We start from the raw sequence: 27235 nt of genomic DNA on the forward strand, positions 1-27235 counted from the left end.
TGTGTAGAGTTTGGTTCATGTAAGCTCTGTTTTCATCTCCTTTTAAGCTTCAGAGTCAGGTTTGTGAAGCAAAGCAGATGGTACGTAACAAATTTGTGATCATATCCTTTAGGAATACAATTGTAGGGGGGGAATGAATTGCAAATGATTATTCTAAAAGTTGTCTTTATGAATCTCTCAGTATTTAATGAAGAAACAAAGACTAATTTGGGAGGCACACAGAAAAGATAAGTGTGCTGGCTTTCTCACACATATCTTGAAGTAATACAGATGCTCAAGTGTCCAGTCCCACATTGGCACTGTATGGATGAGCAATGCCACTGTTGGAAAAAATTAATATTAGAAGTAGTTGTAAAAGAGGACTTGCCTCTTGTATCATTTTGTAATATTGATACAACCAGAGGAACAGTGGAATAATTAAGGTTGAAGGTCAGGATATGAAAGCAAAGGCCCTAGGTTGCCTATTATGTACCAAAACTGAAGGTGAAGCTTGGTCTTGTACCTAAAGCACTCAAAAGAAATTAACATCTCACTTAGGTTTCAGTTCTGCTAAAGATGCCTTGCGGGATCTTGAATCCTGAAATCACTTCTGCCAATAGGTGTGCCCTTTAGAATGCCTTCAGATCCAGCTGTTAATCTCTCTGTGGTCTGACTGAAAATGAAAGAGGTAAGCAGACTGGGTACACCTTAAGTGGCACAGCAGGGAATGCTTGACTAACAAGCAGAAGGTTGCTGGTTCGAATCCCCGCTGCTATGTTTCCCAGACTGTGGGAAACACCTCTATCGGGCAGCAGCGATATAGGAAGATGCTGAAAAGCATCATCTCATACTGCATGGGAGGAGGCAGTGGTAAACACCTCCTGTATTCTACTAAAAGAAAATCACAGGGCTCTGTGGGCACCAGGAGTTGAAATTGACTTGATGGTACACTTTACCTGTATTTTAAGCAGACTGGATGAGAAAATCATGTCTTCATTTTGCCTTATTTGAGAGTGTGAGCAGTTCTTGGACAGCACAAAGGGTAACTGCAGTAAGGACAAAGCAACAGTGAAGGAGGATGAGATCTATAACAGGGAGGAAACTGCATGGAAGAGTGTCAGGGGTAGGAGAATCAGAAGGCGTTCTTAACTAAGAAATTGCGATGCTTTGAGTATCTTTCCAGTCCAAGCGGCTCTGAGTGTCCCAATGGAGGACAGATACAGCAGGCTATATTAACTGGGAAGGAAGGCACTCAAGCCTTTAAGGACAGAGGTGACTCCAGCCCCATCTGTAGGAAATTAAGGAGAAGAGCGGTGGTGCTTGGTGACTCCCAACTGAAAGGTACAGAGACAGTTGTGTGCCAACCGGACCTAACTCATGAAGTGTGCTGTCTCCTCAGCAAACAGATCTAGGATGTGATGGACAAGTTGCCAAGACTAATAAAGTCCTTGGATCATTATCCCTTCTTGCATCTATGTGGGAGTGCTTTGGACATCACTTATCTTGATTTCAGCAAAGCAACTGACAAAGTTCCCCATGATATTTTGGTTAGTAAACTGGTAAAAGATGGCTAGAGGAACACCATCTGGTGGATTCACAGCTGACTGGAGAATCATACTCAAAGAGTGCTCATCACAGACTCTTCATTAAACTGAAGGGAAACTTTGAGTGTGGTGCCATTGGCTATGTCCTGGGGCCAGTGATCTTCCATATTTTTATCAGTGACTTAGATAAAGGGATGGAGGGAATCCTCATCAAATTTTCAGATGACATAACATTGAGAGAGCTAGCTAGTACCTCAGAAGACAGGAATAAAATTCAAAATGACCTTGATAGAATGGGAAGCTGGACAGAAACTAACAAAATGAAATGCAACAAATACAAATGTAAAGTTTGTTTACACTGAAGCAAAATAAAATAAAATAAAATAAAATAAAATAAAATGCACAGATATAGGATGTGTACATGTAATATGCATCTAAGGGATCTCAAGACTGCAGTCAATCACAAGTAGAACATGAAGCAGCAGTATGTTGTCGCTGCAAAAAAGGCAAACGTGATTGTAGACTGCATTAACAAAACCATAGTTTCCTATAGGGGTGTGCACAAATCATGGTTCGAGCACCAGTTCAACACCGTGGAGAGGGGAGTGGGAGCTTTAGGAAAGAGGAGAGCAGGTCCTTACCTGCTCTCCGCTGCCCTGTGCAGCTTCCTGCTGGGACAGCGCTTGGCCCAAGTACCCTCGGGTGGCACCATCATGCACATGGCATCCGCGCATGCATGGGCACCATTAGTGTGGTCAGCAACACTGTGGTTTGTGTGCACCCCTAGTTTCCATGTCATGAGAAGAAGTAATTGTTCTACTTTATTCCACAGTAGTCAGACTTTATATGGAATACTGTATCCAGTCCTGGGTGCTGCACTTTAAACAAAAAGGATGTAGAGAAATTGGAATGGGTACAGGGGGAGCAGCGAATATGGTCAGAGATCTGGAAAACAAGCTGTATGAGGAAAGGTTGGAGGAACTGGGTATGTATAGCCTGGAGAAGTGAAGTCTGAGGTGGGAACATGACAGCACTCTGCAAATAACTGAAGGACTGTTAAATAGAAGAGGGGCAAAGACTTGTTCCAGGATGAAATCAATTGGTCATAGAAGTAGGAGGGTAGAATTCAGGTGAATTTTAGGAGACACTTCTAAATCAGAAGAGCACTTTGACAATGGAACCAGTTACCAAAGGGCATGGTGGGCTCTGTTGCTGGAGGAGGAGGTCTTCAAGCAGAAGCTGGACGGCCATCTGCTGGGGATGCTCTAGCTCTGGAGTTTTAGCTCTTCTGCTCTGTGAGGCTATGATTCAATAAGTATTTGCTGAAAAAAATCTATCTGGTTTTCTTGAAACCAGAAGAGGGAGGGAGGAAGGGGAGCAGGAACAGAGGCTTGTCAGAGGTAGTTAATAGGTAGTTAATACTGTAGGGTTTGCAGTGGGCACAGGATACCTGTTCCCATCAATCCACCACCTCAGGAGAACACCTCAGTCAACCTCTTGGGTGTAATCACCCTAACAAGATATCTACTAGTCCAAGGGAAGAGAGATGTAGAGGAATCTGGGGTTGTATTGTACTTAAAATGACAATGCATAGTTAATTTACTGTTTCTGCATACAGAATATTTTCATAACCAAAGCAGTTCATCTTCCCTCTGTATTGTGGAAGATCCAAAACAGTGACACTGATTTCAGATGAGCTCTGCCCGCTTCAGGTGCCTCTGGTTCTTATATTAGAAAGAGGAGCTATAGGTTCCCCCTAAACCACATGAGATGTGCTAACTTTGAATACAAACCATCCTTAAGTTTTGTTTTCAGCTGTTTTGGCTCGGGGAGGAAGGAGGACACATCTCTTTGCTCTATTGGAATACCAGTGTTGGTTCTTTCTGAACTTCCAGGTTCTCACACTTCTGCACTCTCTAAAAGGGGGGAAATCACTACAATCTACTACGATCCAATTCTCTGTCAGGCTAATAAATACAAATATAGCTCAAAGCAAAAGGCAAAGATTCCCCTCCAGATCCTGACTAATCATTGGATTATGCTCCGATTAGTCCAGCCACCGCTGCCCTCTGTTAGTCATCCTTAAGAATGCAAGACAAAGATGCTGATTAAAGAACAGTGGGGGGAAAAGATCCCTCCCCTTTCAGTGACAGGAGAGGTCATGCACAGAAAAAGAAATGTGAAAAAGTATCTCATTGAGGTACATCATGAACTCATTGAGGTACATCTGTACAAGAGTTTGTGTTCGGCTTACAGCACTGTTAGAGGGATTCTGGCCTAATGTTTAGCTCAAGAGAGGCTGGTTCTATATGTGGTTCTGCCACTGGCTTGGTCCTTGACCCCGGGAGGAAGTCACAGGACTTAATCTTTTTTATACTGCAGATTATCTGTCTAGAAAGTCGGCAGTGATAATTCTCTGACCTCCCAGAGGTCTTCCGAGGCTTAACTGCTGTTTTCAAAGTGCTTAGAGACCTTCAAAGGTTAGGTGCTGTGTGATTGAAAAGAACATTTGACAATACACACCTCTCTAAAATGGCCAAGAGCAGAAAAACAAAGATTTTTGAAATCAGATTCAAATCTTTGTACTTGGCTTTGCTCTGTCATGAGCAATAACTGGAAGCAAGTGACAGAAAACTAAACTTGATGCTCATTCTCATTCTTAAAGCTCCACTACCAAAGAAAACCACAGGGCTCTGTGGGCACCAGGAGTCGAAATCGACTCAATGGCACAGTTTACCTTTACATTGAGTCAGGAAAAGATTCATTGGCCCTCTTGCAGCATAGGAATTCTCCAGGTCTTTATGTGGTCATTTTAACAGATTGTCTAAGGACAGAGTGTTTCAAAACCATCTTCCAAAATAGCTATGCTGGCCTTGGGCCGAAATAAACAAATACATACATACATCTTCCAAAATAGCTCATATCAGGCCTGCAGAACCTGAGACCCAACAAGCAAAATGCAGCCCACTGGCTTTGTAATCTTTCTTCCACTTTTTGCAAGATCCCCACTGCCCCCCACCCCAAGTCCTGCTATGATGCCTCATTGTGGCAGAGGGGTGTTCCTGGGAAGATTGAGCGAAGTACGCCAGGAGGTATACTCCCAGTAGGGTGACCCAAAGCACGAAGGTCATCCCAGCTGCCCAGCTAAAGCAAGCAGGCACCTATATTGGGCAGCAGCGATATAGGAAGGTGCTGGAAGCAGACAATCACTTCAGTGACAATGACAAAGGCATCATTTCCTATTGTGCATGAGAAGGCAATGGTAAACCACTCCTGTATTTTACCAAGAAAACCACATGGATAGAAAAAATGGAATGATTGTTGATGTAGTCCCGGATGATGCGCCCCTAAAGTCAGATGGTACTCAACATGCAACTGAAGAAGAGCCGAGGATCTCTCAGAGTACCAATGGTGTTTATGACTTGGTTAGATTAAAGCCTTTTGTATGTCTAGCAGCTGATGTTGCCACGTGGGAAAAGAAAATCAGAAGATGCAAAGACAGAATTACAATGGGAACGAGTAAGAAGCATGAATATGGGTAAGCTCAACACAGTGAAAGATGAAATGAATCGACTATAGATTGACATCTTGGGCATCAGTGAATTAAAATGGACTGGAATTGGACACTTTCAGTCAGAAAATCATACCATTTACTGACACGAAGAACAAAGAAGCAATGGTGTTGCTTTCATAGTCAGGAAGGATATCACAATGACAATACTTGGGTACAATGTGGTCAGTGACTGACTAAAATCAATTAGATTTCATGGACAACCCTTTAACAGGATAGTTTTTCAAGTCTATGCCACAACGATTGATGCAGAAGAAGAGGAAGGTGATGAGTTTTATGCTCATGTTCAGTCTGAAACTGACAGAACATGCAAGCAAGATGTACTGGTAGTGGTTGGGGACTGGAATGCCAAAGTTGGAAATGGTAAGGAGGAAAACATGGTTGGGCTGTATGGCCTAGGAAACAGAAATGAAGCAGGAGAACAACTTAATAGTTTCTGCCGATCCAATGATCTCTTCATTACTAACACATTCTTCAAACAACCAAAGCGCACCATATACACATGGACATCACCAGATGGAGTACACAGAAATAAAATTGATTACATTACTGGTGCAAGGAGGTGGAAGAGCTCAGTTATAACAGCAAAGATGTGGCTTGGGGCCGACTGTGGAACGGATCATGAAGTGCTCATGTGCAAGTTCCAAGTCAAGCTAAAGCGGAAAAACAAAGCTATTGCATTTCCATGATATGATCTTGAGAATGTACCCACCATTTTGAAGGAGAACATCAGGAACCGTTTTGAAGTTCTGAACCTCATTGATAGGGAGCCAGAGGAACTGTGGAATGAAATCAAAGAAGTTGTTATGGACGAATGTGAAAAGAAACTGCCAAGGACCAAGAAACAAAAGAATGCAAAAATGAATGTCAGAACAGACAGTGGAAATTGCCAAGAAGATGAGAGAAGGCAAAGTCAAGAAAGATAAAGACCTCATGAAGGAACTTAATAGGGAATTTTGGAAAGCTGTTACAAGAAACAAGGAGCAGTACCACAATATGTGCTTTATTGACTACAGAAAAGCCTTTGATTACATCAACCATGTCAAATTGTATAATATCCTTAGGAAAATAGGTGTCCCAGAACATCGCATTATTCTCATGAGAAACCTATACACAGGACAGGAAACCACAGTCCAGACAGAATATGGTGAAACATACTGGTTCCAGATCAGCAAAGGAGTAGGACAAGGCTGTATACCTTCTCCTTTTTTATTCAACGTATATGCTGTACATATACTGAGAGAAGCTAGATTGGAAGAAGATGAGTGTGGTTTTAAAGTTGGAGGAAGAAACATCAATAACCTACGCTACGCTAATGAAACCACTCTGATAGCTGAGAATGCAGATGATCTGCAATCTCTAGTACTGAAATCCAAGGAGCACAGTGAAAAAAATGGGACTATAATTAAATGTAATGAAGACTAAACTAATGACAACGGGTACAGCAACAAGCCTCAGAGCTGTCGTAGCGGACAGCTCGTTGAAAGTGTTGACTCAATGTGCGGCAGCTGTGAAAAAGGCCAATTCCACGCTAGGGATCATTAGGAAGGGGATTGAAAATAAAACGGCTAATATTATAATGCCATTATACAAAACTATGGTGCAGCCAAACCTGGAGTACTACTGCATACAATTCTGCTCACCACATCTAAAAAAGAACATTGTAGAACTGGAAAAGGTGCAGAAGAGGGCAACCAAGATGATCAAGGGTCTAGAGAACCTTTCTTATGAGGCTAGGCTACAACACCTGGGGCTTTTTAGTTTAGAAAAAAGATGACTGCGGGGAGACATGATAGAGGTCTATAAAATCATGCATGGTGTGGAGAAAGTGGATAGAGAGAAATTCTTCTCCCTCTCACATCACACTAGAACCAGGGGTTATCCTATGAAATTGATTGCCAGGAAATCTAGGACCAACACACGGAAGTACTTTTTCACACAACGTATAATCAACATGGAATTCTCTGCCACGAGATGTGGTGACAGCCAACAACCTGGATGGCTTTAAGATGGGTTTGGATAACTTCATGGAGGAGAGGTCTATCAATGGCTACTAGTCTGAAGGCTATAGGCCACCTCCAGCCTCAAAGGCAGGATACCTCTGAGTACCAGTTGCAGGGGAGTAACAGCAGGAGAGAGGGCATGCACTCAACTCCTCCCTGTGGCTTCCAGTGGCATCTGGTGGGCCACTGCAAAACAGGATGGTGGACTAGATAGGCCTCATGCATGATCCAGCAGAGCTGTTCTTATGTTCTGATAATGAAGATATTGAAGTGTTGGATAGCTTCTGCCTTTTAGGATCAACCATCAACAGTAAAGAATCCAGCAGTCAAGAAAAATGCCACAGACTACCACTTGATAGGGTTGCAATGAAGGTCTTAGAAAGGATATTTAGATGCCATGACGTGTCTATACCTACAATGATTAGAATTGTTCGGACAATGGTTTTTCCCGTGACACTCTATGGATGAGAAAGCTGAACTTTGAAGAAGCAAGATTACGACAACAAAGAATCCACCACTGAGAAACCTTAAAGGCCAAGTTGAAGACAGAACATCCTGGAGAGAATCTATCTATGTGGTCACTATGAGTTGGGGGGGGGGATTGGCTTTTAACAGTATTTAAATTGTTTTAAATAGTTTTAATGAGTTTTATATTATATTTTTAAATTTTTAAAATTGTTTCATTTATTTTTTATTGTTAACCATCCTGAGCTGTTTTGGATTGGTGGGTGCAGTGTTCCCTCAAACGGAGATTCCCATTGTTGATTACAACTCCCAAGAGTCCCAAACTGCAATGGCTTTTGCTTGGGGATTCTGGGAGTTGTTGTCAACAACATCTGGGAATCCCTGTTAGAGGGATCACTGACTTCAAAACCAAGAACATAGGAGCATAGGAAACTGCCATATACTGAGTCAGACCATTGGTCTATCTAGTTCAGTATTGTCTTCACAGACTGGCAGCAGCTTCTCCAAGGTTGCAGGCAGGAATCTCTCTCAGCCCTATCTTGGACAAGCCAGGGAGGGAACTTGAAACCTTCTGCTCTTCCCAGAGCGGCTTCATCCCCTGAGGGGAATATCTTGCAGTGCACACACATCAAGTCTCCCCCTTCATTTGCAACCAGGGCAGACCCTGCTTAGCTATGGGGACAAGTCATGCTTGCTACCACAAGACCAGATTGTCTTGATTGAAGCCTGTGACTTTAAAACCAAGAAGACTGTCACACACCTGGAAGTCCCCACACAATGAGGGGGTATAAAAAATATTTATTTATTTATTTATTTGACATATTTATATACTGTCTGTAATCAGTGTTTCAAGCTCACCAAGTTAAGGCATTCATAAAAACAATTTAAAATCAAACAGAATTTAACTAAAAACCTGGCTGAACAGGTGGGTCTTCAGTGTTTTTCTAAAGGCCATCTGAAACAGTGCTGCCTTTATTCCAACAGGGAGTATATTCCACAGTATATATGTGGTTGACCACCAAGGATTCCTGTTTTTGCTGTCAGCCTGTGATTTCAAAACCAAGAAGATTGTCAGGCACCTGGGAGTCCCCACACAATCTGGCTGTTCATATGCACAGCAAAGACCAGGTTTGGCTGCCTAAGCCCAATCTTTGCTGCGCATATAAATGGCTGGGAGCCGTGCAGGGTGGCAAACCCTATAGGGAGCCCCAGCTGCTAGCCAGGGTTAAGGGTGCAAGCACCAGGGGTGTAGCTATAATTGAGCGAAAGGGTTCAAAGAACACAGGCCCCCAGATCCTGAGGGCCCTCCAGCTCCACCCCTCCCTATTATCTTCATTATGTCCCTCACTCTGGGGGGGCCGCCAGAGAGAGGGATGAACATGAGCCCCCTCTCCCCTAGCTACACCCTTGGCAAGCACGCTCTTACTCTGGCTAACTGATTGTGTGTCAGTGCTGCACAGCTCCGCATGTGCAGAGTAGTCTACCCGACCTGCATTAGGAGGCTTGTGCAGTGCATTATGGGAGTTCTGGGGTCCTCCTGGCCCTCAAAGTTCCATGCTACTGCGAGCAGTCAGGAATTGTCTAGGTGGGCGATTCACCGCCCAGCAATGGCAGGGAGATCATCGCGGAGGGGGTATGCATTTGAGTCTTCCTCCACTAGCCTCTTTTGAGCCCTTTCTCCTGATTGTGAAAAAGGGCTCAATGTGTGAGTGTTAGGGATAACCCTCTCTTCAGCCCAAACTACACACTAATGGGTCTTCCAGGTAATACCAGGACTTTTAAAGTCCACATTGGCATTACCAGAGACCAAAGAGAACAAAACATTTGGCAAGGAAATGTGAGAGAAGGTTTGGTATCAGTGCCCCCTCCCATATGAGATACCAATAACAAAAGGGCTGAACTGGTCTTTGAGTAAATATGTGACTTGGGTAGACTGTGAAAGAATAGTAGCTAAGCCTGTTATGCATATATTAAGACGCCTTCCCCAGGAAATTAAAACCATAAACCAAGAAATTCCATGACAGAGCAATCTTTCTCCTCAAACACAATATCCATTTCCCATCACTGATTAAATTAGCCCCAAAGGGACTAATCACCCTCTAAGATGAGTCTCACACCCAAAAGTGATCTCTAGCTGTAGGCAATTCAGCTTATCTAAATCCCCCAGAGACAACAAATCTCTAGATCACACACCAAAAAAGATCTTCTCAAGTTTTGTCCTAAACGCTAGGGTATAACCCACCCACCCCTAGAGTTAGTAAATCCAATGAGGATTTATCTACGTATCATTCATAAAGCTGTTCCCAGGGATTGAGACTACTGATTCTCATTAACATGACTATCCACCCCACTGAAAGCTCAGGCAGAGTGCACATTCTGTGGATGAGTCCTAGAGATTCCAAAGCCTTATAATGTCTGAGCTGAAGTAATTATTTTTGGGCCACTCAATTCCTCATGTCACTAAACCTAGCTGCTGGGAGTTCCGCTCACCACATGGATCTCCAACTTCATTGTTCCTGTCCAGTTACAGGTGCAAGACAGCTAGATATAGCCCCTTCTCACAAGTGTCCATTTTAGAACAGGGATTCCCTTCCCCCTACTCTGTTTCTTTTCTATCTTTTTCTAATAAAACCTGAGATCCCAGGCGACACACCTTAAGTGTGTCGCTGACCATAAACGTTGGTGGTCAGTGGAGGAGATATTTGGCACATCAGCCACAGTCTCTGTGGGGGTAAAAACCTATGCAGCTGCTCTCAGTCTTTGATATAAGAAAGAGATCCATATTTGCAAATAGGTTTCTCCAACCACACCCAAAATTTGTCTAAATTCTCCAAAAATCCCCATCCTAACCTCTTTTGCTAACGACCGAAATTATAGTGAACCCAGGAGAATTGCCCTTTCACATTCTCCACCTCTCAAAACCTAGCCTTAACTTTGCTTTCCAAACAGTGTGCAGCCAGTACCGATTTATATCACTCGGTTCACCTAAGTAGAAACTAGGAGGTACTACAGAACAGAAACTAGGAAGTACTACAACAGCCTGGTAGGCACATGCATAAATGTTCTGTAATGTTCAGTTAAACATGTTATTAGTGAATACCATTTAGTTATAATGTTAATAACCACTCTCACCAAAACCCTCTGATTAAAACTCTCACTGAAACTCTCTGATTGCTGGGAAATTATATACATTATAAAGCCAATCGCTTTATAGTTGTGTGTATGAAGTTCTTTAATGTTAACTCCTTACTCTCAGTGAAATTCTCACTGATTTTTGTGAATTACATGACCAGATCACCCAACCACATATATTTTATTTGGTGAGTATCTTTTCTATTTCAGTTAATTATCTTGATTTGTTTCATGCAAACATTTTACATGACTGTAGTCTCCCATCCAGATTTAAAACCCTCCCATATTTTTGGGTTTTTAATCTATTTGAGGTGGTAATGCTGAATTTCTAATTGTCTCCCTGCTATGAGTGGTGTAATCCAATAATGTGGTAACATGATAAGATATATGTGTGCGGCCTATCTATTGTATAACAGATGTGTATTCCTCATTGTACTAGTACCAACATTAGGTGTCCAAAAGAGAACTCTTGAAAAACTGATGACGTTTTTCTAAATGCTTGCAGAGAAAGCTTGTCATTATCAACCACATTTTAAACTGAACTAATGGGAGATTGTCCATCATGAAACAGAGCTGTAGCTCAGCCACAGAAGACGTGCTTTGCATGCAGAAGTCTCGTATTCAGTCCATTGCATCTTCACAGTGGCTGGGCCTGAAGTCCCAGAGAGACACTGCCAGTCAGTGTGGACAATGCTGACTTAGATGGACCAAGGATCTGACTCAGTAGTCAGCAGCTTCATTTTATGTTCATCACAAATAAAATGCTTCATTTCCTTCATTTTTTCACAGTAAAAGAAAAATACACATCTTCAAACAGGGATATGCTATGGATATCTCCATTTTATTAATTTACAATGATATATCCTGGCTTACCGTTGTATTCAGCTCTTAAAGCTCTAAAAGCCAATGCATGACAGTACAGGAGAACCTCAGGATTTGCATGGGTTCTGCTCTCTGCTACTACCACAGTTACGGAAACAGTGAATACTGGATCACTGGGGCTATGGAAATCCAGGAGTTAGGTTCCCAGTTGTCAGATAAATGTAGAAAAGAAAAGAAAAGAGGTAAAATGGCCTTATAACCACAGGCGCAGGGGTGGTGGTGGTCTACCATGCTTTGTGGGTCCCCAGCAGTCCACTCTAGCCCCCCCCCCGAGTAAAAAAATCATCTGAAAATCGCCTGAAAATCGCCTCCACGGAGGCGCAGTCCGGCAGAGGTGTGTGTCTAGCTTTAAGGGTGGGGGGGTAGTACTTACCCCTCCCGCCACTTTTCCCCCTCCAGCATGCGCGTGCCACAACAGGCGCATGCGTGGAGGCAACTTCCCCTTTTTCCGGCCAACGATGAGGGCAGGGGCGGCAGGGAGGAACACTGCCGCCTCAAAAACTTTGCTCCGAAGTGGAGCGCCGGAGGGGGAAAAGCGGTGGGAGGGGTAAGTACTACCCCCCGCCCTTAAAGCTAGACACTCCCCCCCCCCGACTGATGGCCCGGCCCAATTCCGAACCAATTCGGAGGCCTCTAACATGGCCCCGGACTGGTTCAGTGCACATCCCTCGCTCCAGATCTCTGCCGAACACAAAATGGCAGCTGGAAATTACCTCCAAGGTCATTTCCAGTCACCCTGACCCACAGATATGAAGGTTTCACCCTTTTTTTTGCCTCCCCCTGCATATGCCAAAATCGAGTGTCTGCAAGTGCCAAACCCATGATTAATGAAGTCCTCCTGTAATAGTGTAAGTCAACTAATATACGATTTAGTATTTTATACTATATTATATATACTTGTGCATTGGTGATTCAAGCATTAATGCACACATGGCAAGTATACTATCTAGAAGTGGACCACCCTGTTCCTCATAGTTGTCAACTAGATGCCTCTGGTAAGCCCAGAATCAGAAGCTGAAGGCAATACCCCTCTCCTGCTGTTGTTCCCCAGCAATGGGTGTTCAGTGGCATACTGCCTCGCTCTGAATCTTGAGGTAGCATATAGTCATCATAATGACTAGTAGCCATTGACATTCCTTCATGAAAGTATCTAATCCTGTTTTAAATCCATCTAAGGCAGTGATCTTCCCTATTTTTCAAGTGGGGGCGTTCAGTGTGAGAGCCATTTCCCACCGTGCTGACCTCTGCAAGTGTTGCACTTTTCCCAGGACCAGGCGGGTGTGGGACTAAGGGAAATATAGCCTTGTCAAGCCCCAGCACCATCTCAGAAGGCGTGCACAGGTTGCTGGGAAGTGCAGTCCTTCCCAGAGCTTTCCCCATAAAGCTCTATGAGGAAACTGCTGGGAAGGACTACATTTCCCAGTGGCCCATGCATATCTTCCAAGATGGCATTGGGACTTAAGGGGGTTCCATTTCCCTTAAATGAGCCTCCCTACCACTGGGTGAAGCACAGAACTGTGCTGGGAAGGGTACGGTTGCCTCTATATAGTTCGAGGGCACTGAGTGAAGTTGTAGTTGGTAGCTAGGGGTTAAAAAGGTCTGGAAAGCCACATGAGCCCTGTGATTGGTAGCCAGGCCCAGACAGAGACCAGAATCAAATTCAAAAGGGGGTTACCCTCCTCCGCAAAAGAGCGGGGGAGGTGTCAATAGCTCAGGTTGTTTTAGAGCTACTTTCTGTTTTGGTGGTTCAGACAGTTAGAAGCTGAAGAGAGAGCAGCCAGAAAAGTCTGGGGTCACACTCTTTCCCCCAAGTCCTCAATTGGAGGCCTGGATTGACAAAGCTGAAGGAAAAGCTACAGAAAAAGAAAACCTTTAAGGAAGACCATCTGAGGAAAAAACAGTGGTAGGGAAAGTTTTTAGTTAGACATTGCGTTAGGTTGTTGTTGGTTTTTTTCCTTGTGCCTGTGAATCCTACAAACTGATTTGTTTTTCCTATTACCAATCCTTCTATTTTCTCAACAATCAAGTGCTTCCGAGAATAAAAAACCTCTTCTAGATAAGACTGGTTTGGAATGCTCTGTGGGAAATGGGAAGATTGTTCCCTAGCACCATGTTCATGAGCCTTGGAGCCTAGGGGTCACCAATTGCTCCCTCCTGTGAGAGCTCTTTCTTGATTCCAGTTGGATGGTGGGTGGCCTGGGTCTCCTACTCTACCCAATCCAGGATACCCAAGGGGAAGGGGAGTAAGGACCCTACCCTATAGGAGAGTAGGTGGTGGCAACAAGCACTACCAGCCTGGAGGACTAGTTCCTTTGGTGGGAGTCAATCCTTCAGTCACCCTGTAACCAGGGAGGGGTCTACCTGGTGGGTCTGGGGGGCACCCTGCTACAGGAGTATTTTACTTCAGCTGAAGCCTTGCACTGGCTTAATAAACCGTTGCTCAGGGAGCTGACTTAGGGTTGATGGGAGCCTGGGCCTTGCAATGAAGAACACTGATCTAAGAAGTCATTGGGCTGTGGATTCTCTATTTTGTGCAACCACCTTGCCTGTAGTCCCTTCCTTGGTGGGGGGTGTCATTTCAAAGTTCTTCAATGAGGTGTCAAAACATCTAGGACTAGCACTGTCCTTATGCACACAGCAGTTCCTATTGAGTTCAGTGCTGGAGGCAGCTCCCTACAGCATGCTGAGAATGGCTTCCAACACTGAAGACAAGAAAAAGTCTTTGTTTTGTTTTAGGGCTGCAGTGGCTCTTTAAAAAACAACAACATCATTATGAAACTCAAAAAGGTTGTTTTGTAATGGAACCATTTCATTAAAATGATGCTTGTTTACTACTTCTCATCCACATTTGCTTTGCACATTAAATAAATTTTTCAAACCCAGGTTGACACTGCATTGTTACTTTCTCAAATTTTAAAAATAATAAATCTCCACATATGTATTTTGATATAGCTCTAGTTGTGTGTCAGCTACAGATTCTGCATGTGTTGCAGTTTATACATTAATTTAATAGCTCGGCACAAGATTCTGAGAAGAATTTTTTTCAAAGATAAAAAGCATGGGATGAAAGCTTACTGAACTAACTGGTCCTCTCTGAAATAGTTTGGAGAGGCCCATGTGCCCATGCCATCCTTTTACTTTATTCTTATCATTAAACCATAGGAAACCAAAATACTATACTTGGATATATACAAAATCCAAAAATTAGCCTCACAAAATTAGCAGTAAAAGCTTCCATATGATGTAAAATTGAACGTAACACACATAATCTGGACAGATGGGTTTGTGTGACAGACTACACAATCCATATTGCACTGATACTGCATACAGCCTCACTTTGTAACCCACATCAAAATGAATAGAGATGATGTAGTAGAAGTGCTTTGTGGATTGCGGCACCCATACCTTTAACATATATTACTCACTACAGTGAACCATGTAGCTATGTAATTACCATTTTGATGGATTCACATGCACATTCTTAAGACTGCTTCTTGCATGTTACACACACACAACGCATATACACATTGCATGAGATTGTATATATGCAGACATCATCAACACACATGGACCTGGGCACATTACACGGTATTCAGTTTGATGCTGTGGCCCAAAGAAGAGAAACCCATCTTGTTAGTAGTCCAGATTCAATTAGATTACATAAGTTACTAAGCAATGATTTAATCTAGCAAATACAACTCCAGTCAGTGGAAAATTAAAATGCAAACAAAGTCATTTTCTCCTGTCTTCATAATAACCTTAAAAAGGTTATATAACTAAATGACTGCTTTACCCCTTAGTTAAATAAACATATTTTTGTATCATTTTGAAAAGCAAGAGTGATGTGAGACCATAAGAGGTTCCATGAGGGTTTCAATTAAAGCCCAAAGTTTGGGGTGTTTTGTTTCTGACAGCAGCAAGAGTTGTTCCAAAAGCATCTTATCTTTGAGGATTCTAACAAGGTGTCTGCTTTTATTGCCACAAAGGACCCACAGATGATCTTTCATATTCAGGAATTTACTTCACAAGATGACTCTCTGGTCACTAGGCTGACATTTTAAAGAACATTTTCAAAATATGTGTGTGTGCCCAGGCTTTAAAGTGCATAGAATGACAGACCAGATAGAGAAAGGACTAAAGATGAAACACTAAAAGTGTATGAAAACAACGCACATACCTATTGGAGACAACTTCCTCGGTGTAAGAAACACACATACAGGCCACAAACCAACCCTTTACACATGGAACTTCACACTCCCCACCCTCACAGGAGCTTTTTTCCTACAGCTTTGGTGGACGTTTCTAAAGCTGAGTTGAGCTAAGTTTAAAGGGCAGCTTGTTATGTGATAGGGAAAAGGCTGCTAGTGGAAAAAGGGAGTTGGGAACCTCCATTTGCCTAGGGAATTCCAGTTCTGCAGATTCTTACCACAGTTGCCCTTTGAATGTAGAGCACTCTAGGGTCAGAAAAGGAACATCAAAGAAAGGTGAAATGTTTTTGATGATGTTCCATCTGTTTATGTTCCCCGCTGTTTTTGATTATGTTCCATCTTGCCCAGAAACAGCATTACAAAGTATGCATGGGAAGGTACCACCGGGCTAGAAACAGAAACTGATTGTCACATAGGCTAAGACTTCTCATTGGCTACATTTTCTCAGAGGCATTAGTAAGCTTTCTGCTCTCGGTGGTAAAAATGGAAAGGGATGATGTCGCCTCATGTACTTGCTAAAGCTTGAAAGCAAAGAGCATTAGCTTCTAAATGCTGGCTAAAAAAAGTTTCACTAAACCAGCTGAGAAGCAGAGCAATGTTAATCCTGGAAAACGCTCATCCTAGTTTAGTGCATTTCGTGATGCAGGATAATGCAGACAAAGAGCATTATTGCTAAATGACCTAGTGCATCATGCAAAGCTTTAAAAAGCCACTTGAACTTATAATTAAACATTTTCTGGACTTGTGAATGCATTTGTATAATTAAGGGTGAAACCTGGACTTTTATTGCAAAGATTCCAGGATTGTTCTTTCAACATTACCTCTCCTTTGCGTAAGAATTTATCCATCGGGCACTGTTAACACTATTGCAATCATCTTGTTTTTTAATCTTTAGTACATTAAATAATTGCTTTTATTGATTATTGATCCATCTAGCCCAGTGCTAATTGGACTGCCAACAGCTTTCCAGAGGTCTTTTCCAGCCCTGAGATCCTTTAATTGGAAATGCTAGATACTGACTTAGGTACTCTGAGATATGGTCCTTTTCTAATAACCATTCAAATAACGTATTTACATTAGGGATGTGTACAAACTTTGGTTCATGCACAGATTCAAATACGAACCAGCCACGAAGCAGGTTGGTGATTTGAGGGTGGACCAGGGGGCAGTGAGTGGCACCTTTAAAAGTGAGTAGAGCAGGTCCTTACTTGCATGCCACTGCTCAATGCAGCTTCCTGATGCTGAGGTGCTCCTCTCAACAGCCCGCGTGTGATGGCGCCTTGGTGCCAGCACACACGTGGCTTCCACACATGCACAGAAGCCATTTGTGTCAGCAACACCGTGCTGACCATGCAAATGGCTTCTGTGTATGAATGGAGATGATGTGCACACTAGCACCATGCACAGTCTGTTGGAGGAGCACTGCAGCAGCAGGAAGCTGCATGGAGTAGTGGCATGTGGGTAAGGACCTGCTATACTCACTTTTACATGTGCCACTTGCCACCTCTCCCAGCACCACCTTCGAACCACCGAACCATGGTTCATGGTTGGGTTGAACCAGCACAAACCAGTTCGCCAAACCACAAACTGGTTCGCATTTGAACCTGCATGGGCTGAGGTGTAGGTACTTTTATTTAGGTATTTTATTTATTAAGATATTTATTTAATTTATATCCCATCTTTCTATATTAAAACTATACTCAAGGCAGATTACAACATTAAAATACAACAAAGCATTACAATTTCTGACAGTTCACATTCCTTGATTTCAAGTCAAGCATACCATGAAAATATGGGGATCACAGGTTTTGAGTGAAGCTTGCCAGAAATAAGGCCAGCGTTAAGAAACCAATTAATATTCACACATTTTTTACACATGGCGGGTTAGAGACTGAGAGAGAATAGTGTCCTTTGGGTATTAAACAAGTTCTGGAAAAAACTAATCTACCTACATCCCTTTCCCTGTAATCTTAATTTATTACCATCCTCACAACTTAGCCCATTTCACACATCTGCCATCTTGAATTGGGGTGGATGATATCACACATGGCACCGTCGAACCATTCCTATGTGACCCTACACCTGTAGCACATTTGGTTCAAATTGGTTAGGCAGTTCACAAGTTAGCCCACTTGTGTCTCAAACACACCTGCCATCTTGAATCGGGGTGGATAACATCATCACAAACTATGCCATTGAGGTGTCCCTACAACTGTACCCACTTTGGTTCATATTAGTCCAGGCATTGCAAAGTTGATGGGGGAACACACACACCACACAATGCTGGATGATCCTTTCCCTTAATGGAAGTTGGCTAAAAGGGGAAACACTGACTGTACTCATATACAGAGGTCACGCACACAACCGTAAATCCTGGGGTTGGGGAGGGCAGAGGGGAGAGGCAAGAGCATTCTTACCTTCCCCCACATGACCAGCTGTTAGTTTGACTCTCACCGCACCGCACGGCCCCATGATGTCTGCTTTAGCGAGAGGGGGGCCGGGGGAAGGACACCTGTCCTCCAGGAAGCCCACATGCATTGTGCTGCTCATGCAGTGCACTGAAGTTGGTCTAGAGGCCGGGATGTTCCTTCTCCAAGCCTCTAGGATTGGCCAGGCTTCTGGCAGCCTGAATGGGGTTACAGGCAGTCCATGGGGCCACACAACCAGGGACTGGGGTAAGAGGGCGTGTGCACCCCTCTCAATAAAAAGCTGGGTAAAATACCCAGTGGGGTAGTGCCAGGATTGGGTTCAATCCCAGCACTCCACATGAGTAGCCCTACCAGGTAGGGCTGTTCAGGCTAGGTGGTGCTGCTCGTCTGAAGAGCCCCACAGTGTCCTGAGCACACCCTAAAGCCTCAGCCCTGTGCTGATATGCTGAGAAGCTCCACTTGCCCATGCTGACAGCACTTCTCCGCAGAGACAAACACTATACACCCTAGGCTTCTGATCATGGGGGAAAAATCTGTCCACAATTACAGTGTTTGTCTCTGCAGACAAAAGTTCTAAGTGTGGATGGCATGGGGGTGTGTGTGTCAGTGCTGTGGGGCTTGCTGGTGCATACAATGTCCTCCCTTTTGAAAAAAGCATCTCAATAGAGCAAGTGACTTGTCCAAAACAAAGTGAACTGAGATTTTAACTTGCATAAGAATCTAGTGCTCTATCAGCTAGATTACATTGTATGGCCTATGCTTAAAGGAACTGAGCTTGACCTACTATGTCTTTGGTGTAAACAAAGCCCGACTGAAAGTATTGGTGTAAACCCCTGAAATCAATAAGGAATTTGTCCCTTTTCAAAAACTGAACACACACATACCCTTTCTTTCTTCCTGACCCCAAGCTCTCTGATTTCCTAGAAACCAACTCATCTCATCTTAGTCTCCCTGCCTAAGGAGACTATCTTTATTTTTCCATTCCATGCTGTGCTGATCTCTAATAATTTGATGACGCAAAGTGCAAAATTGTGTGGGAAGAAAAAAATCCTGGGGCTGTTTTCATTAACGCAGGCAGTAAATTCACAGCTCCTTGCTTACTTTGGAGATTTGAAGAAAAACACACTGGAGAAATATCAATAAATGGGGGGGGGGGCGCGTGCGGTCACTTTAAATTAGATAGATAACAACCATCTGACCAGTTCCCTTGAGTAACCAAAAATGCACACACTCCCACAACCTAAGGCCAACTGAAAAGTATTTGTGTGCAGTTTATTTTGAGTAGAGTGCTATACAAACTAGAATCTCATGATTATTTTTAAAAGAGTTTGGTAGGTGCCCAGCAGTTTGACAAGGTGCATGGAAAAGAACTGGGCATGCACACACATGGTAGCTCAACCTGTTCTTTGACAACAGCAGGACAGTGAGCCTGTAGGGAAAAGAGGCATTTATCACTTTCATTCTACAGTGCCAGAATCTCTCCTTCATCTCTTGGTTGCATGGGGCAATTTGATATTCATGAAGCCCCTAGAGGACAGGATGGTATGGTGCACCAGAAGCCAAACATTATTAAGAGATAGAATTCCAGTTGACTTCTAGATCTACAATTTTCTTTCCATTGTTGAGTTTTAAAAGGCACTGACAACTCCCTGCATCAGCAAGGCTGCACTGTGTGCATTGGTTGAGCTGTTAATCTGTTTGGCAAAGGCTGATATGTGCTTAGCCCAGGGCCATAGCTATAATTCAACAACCGGGTGTTCATTCTCCCCTCCTACCTCATTGGTAAGGTGCTGGCTCCTGATCTCAATTTCTTGTCCCAGGGCCCATGTCAACCTTGCTACGCACCTGGCTCAGCCCACTAATGCACCTGAGGATCACTTGGTCAGGGCTGCAGAGTTCGTTATGAACATGGTTGTCATGCTGGCCTAAAAGAATGGCAGATTGGTTCCAGGTGATATTGAACATGTGAGAACAGCAGCAGACCTCTTCTAATAACTCAACTCTTTATTGCTAACAACATACTGGAAAAGCCCAGTGCCTGAAAAGTTTGAGTGGCTGAAAAGACAAAACAAGCACAACCTTTCTGAGGACTATCTCTAGTTTTTAGTCTACACCTAGGACTGTTCAGGAGTGGACCCTGAGAAGATCATACAGTCCCAACCATTCCCATAGGCTTCTGCTGCAAAATTGAAACTGCTGCCCCAGTTCTCACCAGAGGCGTATCTAGAGAAAATAGCGCCTAGGGCAAACACTGAAATTGCGCCCCCTGTCCAAGCATTTGACACCCATCTTTCAGATAACTTTACCATAATATCAGCTGAAAAATACAAGTCAGGCTCATTAATCTTTTAATATTTCAAAAACTATTTTGCAGTGGACTTAGCCAGATCAAAAAATGCTTGAAAACTACAAATTTCAGTATGCTGGAGCTCATGAAATACCCAAATACTATGTGGAGGTGTATTTGGAAAACTAGAAGTGCCTGTATAATTCTCTACTATGCATTGTAGCATCACTATTACACAAGTTTTAAAAATCAATGGAGAATTTGACTTTTCCCAGATACTCTGAAAATAATTAAAGGATATGCAGAGTAAACTGTGTCACTGCTTGGAATATATTCTAGTATTTCAGAAAGACAGTTAAAATGAGAGAAAGAGAGCAAGAAACTCCCAGTGGGCCTTAATATTAAGGATTTCACACTGATTCAAAGACAAACTCATCATTAATAGCCATATTAGCAAGACATCGCATTTAACTCACTTATCACAAGAAGCAAAGTAAGAGCAAATGAATACAATCCTAGCTCCTAAGCGTCAGCTCAGTATTCACAAGCCCTGATTCTCTGTACATAGTGCCAATCTGAATATGTGTCTTATATTATATTAATTTTTTTAAAAAAAATTTAACCTGTAGCCCCTTTGCGGGGGCTTCCTGAAGTCTGTGGGGTTTTTTTTGCAAAGGTTCCCCCTCACCCCACTGGCCCTAGGGCCTCACAGGTACCATTTGAGCATGTGCGGTGGCCAATTTTAAAAATAATCTTTTTTTTAAAAGGCCTCTGAAAACAAAATGGCCACCCTGCATGCTCAAATGGCCTCTGCAAGGCCTGGCATGACCTAGGGCCTCACAGAGGCCATTTGAGCATGCACGGTGGCCATTTTGTTTTTGGCAGCCATTTTTTTTAATTTTACAAAATGGCGCCCCCTTCAAGTGGTGCCTGGGGCACGTGTCCTGCCTGCCCCACCCTAGATACGCCCCTGGTTCTCACACACAGCCTGTTAATCCTGAAGCTTTGTGGAGGCTTTGTGAAGCCTCTTAAAAAGGTAGTGCACACCAGAACTGATGGCTCACTTAGGTGCAAAAGAGTCACATGGTCCCAATATCCAGCTGCTCTCAGAGGAGAGTGAGAAGAATGCACAGGGTAATTACACTCTCCCACTGTCTGATCAGAGTAAACTGAATCTCAAGTCACAACAGCCCAAGCAGAAAGGTTAATAGTTCACCCCAAATGATCCTCTTCTTCTTTTAGGCCGTGCTGCTTGCACAGCCATATAAGCCATGCTGCTGGAAGCAGCATGGCCATCTGGAGGCCAGGGAAACAAAGCCCGACCTCCAGAAATCCCACATTGCACTGTGCAAGGAGTGTAGTGTATTGGGGGATTTCCCCACTGCCAGGTACTCTAGCTGCCCAGTTCTGAAGCTGCTTGGGCTGCAAGCAGCCACATGTCTGGGGATTGGGGTGGAAGGGTACTTCTACCTGAGTAAAAGCCCAAGTAAAAATACTCAGGCTACCTGTTGGGGTAGCACCAGGATCACAAGCGATCCCAGCGCTCTACTTGACCAGCCCTGCCCAGGCAGGACTGTGCAAGTACAGGTAAGGCTGCTCGTGTGAACAGCCTCATAGAATGCATCATCCAGACAGACATGGAGCCTGTTCAAAACCCATGAAACCACTAAGAGTTGGTTTCAGCCCCAGTTGCCTAAATCAATCTGCACAATTTAGTTAACTGTTACCTGCACTGCAATGCCTATCTTTTAAATATGGAAATTTCAGTTATTTTGAACCATTCTGTTACTATAGTATACATCAAAGCATAGGACAAAACCTGTTACCAAAAACAAGAAGCACAGGTTCATGGCAACTAGGGATGTTTCCATCCCCACATTCTGCATCGTGTGAAGGACACACCTCATCTTCTGGGGGAAGTAATGTATGATGATCAGTGACCTTCTCTTGATTTGAATGATCAGCTGAGAAGCACAAGCACCATGTCTTCCTGATTCATTCTCTGTCTTGTCTCCCTGTCTCTCATTCATCTTACAGCTCACATTTTAGCACAGGGCATGCAATGGCCCAGTATTTTAATGTACTCGTTAGCACATAACACTTCATCACTGCCAGGCAGATAACAGAGAAAACCCAATACAGAGGATACAGTGCATTTTAAAAGAGCATAAACAATTTAAAGCAAATTAAAAATAAATCTGCTCTGTCTTAATAAAGGTCTCATAAATATATCAACAAATTACAATGAGATAAGTGAGGATGGAGTGTGCATGGTGGGGGAAAAGAATATCGATCTAGTGCAAAGCCCTTTCAGTTGAACTGGTTTGCAGATCTAGAAAATATAGGGGACTAAAAAGAATCTTCCATATTTGTTTGTTATTTAAAGTATGACTGCTGAACATTCCCAGCAAGTTGACATGCGCTGCGCTCTCCATCCTGCTGTTTTTTTCAGAAGCCATCAAATTCTGCTTAGGTTCAGAGGCGTAACTATAGGGGGGGCAGGGGGGGCACGTGCCCCGGGCGCCATCTTTTCTGGTCACATGGGGGGCGCCGCCATGACCAAATTTTTTTTAAAAAAAATTAAAAATTTTTGTTAATACAAATGTTTCCTGCTCAGTGCAGCAGCGCTGCAGCAGTCAAGGGAGCGCGTCAGTGCCCCCTTCCCCATGAGCGGTCCTTTCCGTGCCGCCTGCGCCCCCCCCCCATTGCTTTGCTGGCACCTGGAGGCCAGTCAGTGGCCTGGCTTGGCGGCGGCGGCAGCGGGCGCTTGTGAGGAAAAACCTAAGTATAATGTAGTATGTTGGGGGGGCGACGGGGGGCACAGTGGGGGGGCGCCATTTCAGTGTTTGCCCCAGGCGCCGTTTTCCCTAGTTACGCCTCTGCTTAGGTTACAACATAAGAAAGAAAGAAAAGCATATTGAAAGATTCATACCTGACATCAGAGAGTCATGCAATTGATTCCTTTTTTACCAGTGCAAGTGGACAAAAAATGTGTCAGCAGGATTGCTTTTGCATAGAATCTTTTGGTACAAATCAGAAATGCAAATTATGCTGAAATGCTCCTAAGGTTTCTGATTTGCGTAGAGGCAGTTCTTATACACAAGGAATGCCTGTAATACTGTTGTAACCCCTCTTACTTGAAAATGGGGTTTTGGGGTTCAAGTCTCTCTCTCTATTTATATATCTGTATATTTTGAGACAGTGTATTTCCCAGTGGTTGCAAGAAAGAGAAAGAGAACAACAACAAAAAACCATTTCTTATGCTGAACTCAAGGGTTTATAAACAATTTGTTTTCTTTGTAGAACCGAATTTGTCAAGCATGCATAGAGGTAAACTTAAAATATCCAATTACTAATTAATAGAAAATCATACAACATACATACAATATCATCATAGGGCCACTAAATAAAACCCAAACCAAACCCTAGTCTCTTTCTTCTAAAGGAACTATCCCAACAATACTCCTGCATGGTCCATAGTCCCAAAGTCCCTTGGGTGAGCAGCCGAAATGATGAAGATCCGGTGCAACGAAGTCAGGTGGGCCCATCCGGAATATCAAACCAGCGTGCAAATCTTGCCCAAAGAAGAACTGCAATATATAGGCAAGTTCATAAAAGAGTTCATAAAAGATCTCCAGATCTCTCTTTCCTTGTCTGCTCAGGAGCTTTCTGCTGGGCTTGAAAACTCTAGAAGATTCTAAGGACCTTCTGAGCATGCTCCACAATCCATTAAGAAGTGGGAGGGGAGATCATACACTCTTTAGTTTCCAGTTCAGGAAACCTACCAATAGTACTGGTAGTAATGGTGGGGGTTATACTGACATCAGGATAAGAATTTTGTCAGGCGCTCTAATGTCCTTTTGGATGATCATCAAGTAATATGGGGCTGGATCCAGCCAATATAGCTCCTTACTGGGCTTATTTTCCCAACAGCTGCAAGCATCATTGATAAGGCGTGTATCATAGTTAGCTAAGTGCTGGGCAAACCAACTGTACTTTTTGGCTGTTGAGAGCTATTGCAAAATAATATTCCAACAGTGGTCTCATAAGCCCTCCTTTCTTTGGAAAGTAGGCTAATTATGTGTGTGTGTGTGTGTGTGTGTGTGTGTGTGTGTGCGTGCGCGCGCACGCGCATGTGTGTACATAAACGTACCTCAAGGTGGCTAATAAATTTTTAAATTATAAAATGCAATTAAAACAATCAGTAAAGTAAGGGCTGCAGACAAACAGCAGTATAAAAGAAGAAGCATAAAAACAGCAACAACCCCACTGCCACACAGTGGTCAAACAGCCCAGATGAACAACAGGCCTTCAATGGCTTTCTAAATGACAGGGGGCAGCATAGATCTCCTGGGCAAGCAAGTTCCACATTCTGGGGGCCACACCACCTAAATGTTCCTTTCCTGCATGCTCAGAAATTGAGCCTCATTAGTATATGGAGCAGTGCCCCTCCAAAAAAATCTCTTTTGGCAGAAAGAAATGGATCACATGGGAGCAGGTGGACCTTGAAATACATTGTGTGCAAACAGTTTTGAGCTTTTAAGCACCTTGAAATATACCCAGAAGTAAATCAAGGATCGATGGAGCTCAAGACTGGAATAATCTGCTCCATCAAGTGGCTCCCACAAAAGCAACCTGTCAGCAATACTTTGCACCAGTTGCAGCTTCTGTCTGCTTTTCAAAGCAGCTCCATTCTACAGAGGTTTGTTCAGTTGTTGTTGTTGTTGTTGTTGTGTGGGATTCAGGTGTCTTTCCTCAAGCTAGTATTTCTGCTATCCCATTCTCTTGGCTCTCAAACAAAAACATTTTATCTTGGAACATGGAATTCCCCCCAACCAGTACGTATATCTGGTCTGTTTGGAATATGGCTGTGGAAGTCTCTTGGGCTCCTGTTGAACAAAGCCTGTTAAGAATGGCCCAGACTATCTTGGTGGCAAATTACCCTCTATCTCCAACCCCATCACTAGAACTGGCTTTGGGCCCACCACACAATTAGGAGAAGGGAGAAAATGCACCAGGAGGAGGAGTGGGACATGCTTGGGCTCACATGTGGGTTGGAGCTTACTTAGACATATTGTCCAAACTGGCACTTAACAGGATGTTGCGTTTTTTGGCAAGCATTCTAGTTTTTGCTTTTAGAAAGCAACTTATCTTTTGAGGCTGGTTGCTTTCCTGCTGCACCCTAAACTATGGGAGCAACGATATATTCCTTTCAAATGTAGCAAATAAGAGGCCTACCCTGGATCCTTAAGAGGCCTACCCTGGATCCCTCAGTGATGGATAGTTATAGGCCAATCTCCAATCTCCCCTGGCTGGGCAAGGTAATCGAGAGGGTGGTGGCTAACCAGCTCCAGGCGGTTTTGGAGGAATCTGATTATCTGGACCCATTTCAAACTGGCTTTAGAACGGGCTATGGGGTTGAGTCAGCCTTGGTCGGCCTGATGGATGACCTTTACCGGGGAATCGACAGAGGGAGTGTGACTCTGTTGGTCCTCCTGGATCTTTCGGCGGCGTTCGATACCATCGACCATGGTATCCTTCTGGGTCGCCTGGAGGGGTTGGGAATAGGGGGCACCGCTTTGCGGTGGTTCCGTTCCTATCTCTCGGGCAGATCCCAGATGGTGGAGCTTGGTGACAGTCGCTCCTCAAAGCAGGAGCTGTTATATGGAGTCCCTCAGGGCTCCATTCTGTCACCAATGGTTTTTAATATCTACATGAAACCGCTGGGTGAAGTCATCAGGGGATTTGGTGCTGGGTGTTATCAGTATGCTGATGACACCCAAATCTACTTCTCCTTTTCATCTTCAGGAAATGGCACTCAGTCTTTAAATGCCTGCCTACAGGCAGTAATGGGCTGGATGAGGGAGAACAAATTGAAGCTGAATCCAAGCAAGACGGAGGTGCTCATTGTGGGGGCTCAGAATCTGAGGAGTGAGTTAGATCTCCCTGTGCTGGATGGGGTTACACTCCCCCGAAGGGAGCAGGTGCGCAGCTTGGGAGTACTCCTGGACCCGGGCCTCACCCTGGTCTCTCAGGTGGAGGCCGTGGCCAGGAGTGCTTTCTATCAGCTTCGGCTGATTCGACAGCTGCGTCCATTCCTTGGGGAGGATGACCTCAAAACAGTGGTGCACCAGCTGGTAACCTCCCGGCTTGACTATTGCAATGCGCTCTACGTGGGGCTGCCTTTGTACGTTGTTCGGAAACTTCAGTTAGTTCAGAATGCGGCAGCCAGATTGGTCTCTGGGGTAACCCGGAGAGACCATATTACGCCTATTTTGAAACAATTACACTGGCTGCCGATATGTTTCCGGGCAAAATACAAAGTGCTGGTGATTACCTTTAAAGCTCTGAACGGCTTAGGTCCAAGTTACCTTGGAGAGCGCCTTCTTCTGCACGATTCCCACCGCACATTAAGGTCATCTGGGGAGGTTCGTCTCCAGTTGCCACCGGCTCGTCTGGTGGCGACTCGGAGGCGGGCCTTCTCTGTGGCTGCTCCGGAGCTGTGGAATGCGCTCCCTGCGGAAATCCGTAATTCGAGTTCTCTGTTGGCCTTCAGGAGGGCCCTTAAAACATATTTGTTTGGCCTGGCCTTTCAGGGCTTTTAAAATGTATATATGTGTATGTGTATATATGTATATATATGTATATATGTGTGTGTATGTATGTATGTATATATATGTGTATGTGTGTTTGTGTGTATGTATGTATGTATGTATATATATGTATATATGTATG

General features: G+C 43.8%; 1 long non-coding RNA gene across 1 annotated transcript in view; it reads left to right on the top strand.

The window, feature by feature from the left end:
- Positions 1–13090: 13090 nt before the first annotated feature.
- The window catches only part of LOC128349238 (uncharacterized), a 58732-nt gene continuing 44587 nt past the window's right edge, over positions 13091–27235 (top strand). Inside the window, exon 1 of the long non-coding RNA XR_008318648.1 lies at positions 13091–13479. This is a non-coding gene — a long non-coding RNA (uncharacterized LOC128349238). The remainder of the gene's footprint in view (positions 13480–27235) is intronic.

The sequence above is a fragment of the Hemicordylus capensis genome, chromosome 3 (assembly GCF_027244095.1).
Source record: "Hemicordylus capensis ecotype Gifberg chromosome 3, rHemCap1.1.pri, whole genome shotgun sequence".
Taxonomy (NCBI): Eukaryota; Metazoa; Chordata; class Lepidosauria; order Squamata; family Cordylidae; genus Hemicordylus; species Hemicordylus capensis.